The sequence below is a fragment of the Capsella rubella genome, unplaced genomic scaffold, assembly GCF_000375325.1.
Source record: "Capsella rubella cultivar Monte Gargano unplaced genomic scaffold, Caprub1_0 scaffold_8, whole genome shotgun sequence".
In the NCBI taxonomy this organism is placed as follows: Eukaryota; Viridiplantae; Streptophyta; class Magnoliopsida; order Brassicales; family Brassicaceae; genus Capsella; species Capsella rubella.
In genome coordinates this window covers 3,612,373-3,612,709 of record NW_006238916.1, presented here as the reverse complement: position 1 = coordinate 3,612,709, position 337 = coordinate 3,612,373, and positions in this window count along the sequence as shown.

Sequence of the window (337 nt, the reverse complement as noted above, 5' to 3'; positions counted from 1 at the left end):
CACATTCAATTTCAAAAGTTTTCATAAAGTCAGGAAGTAAAAGAATAGGGGCAGTGATAAGCTTCTCTTTTAAGGTTGAAAACGCCTTCTCTTGTGCTTCTTCCCATCTGAATCCTACATCCTTCTTGACTACTTCTGTAAGTGGCGCTGCAATAGTGCTGAAATCTTGAACAAATCGCCTGTAAAATCCTGCTAATCCATGAAAGCTCCTCACTTCTGCCACGTTTTTGGGTGTTGGCCACTCCTTAATAGCTTTGACCTTCTCATCGTCCACTCTAACTCCTTCTGCACTGACAACAAAGCCTAGAAAAACAACCTCAGTAGTACAGAATGAACA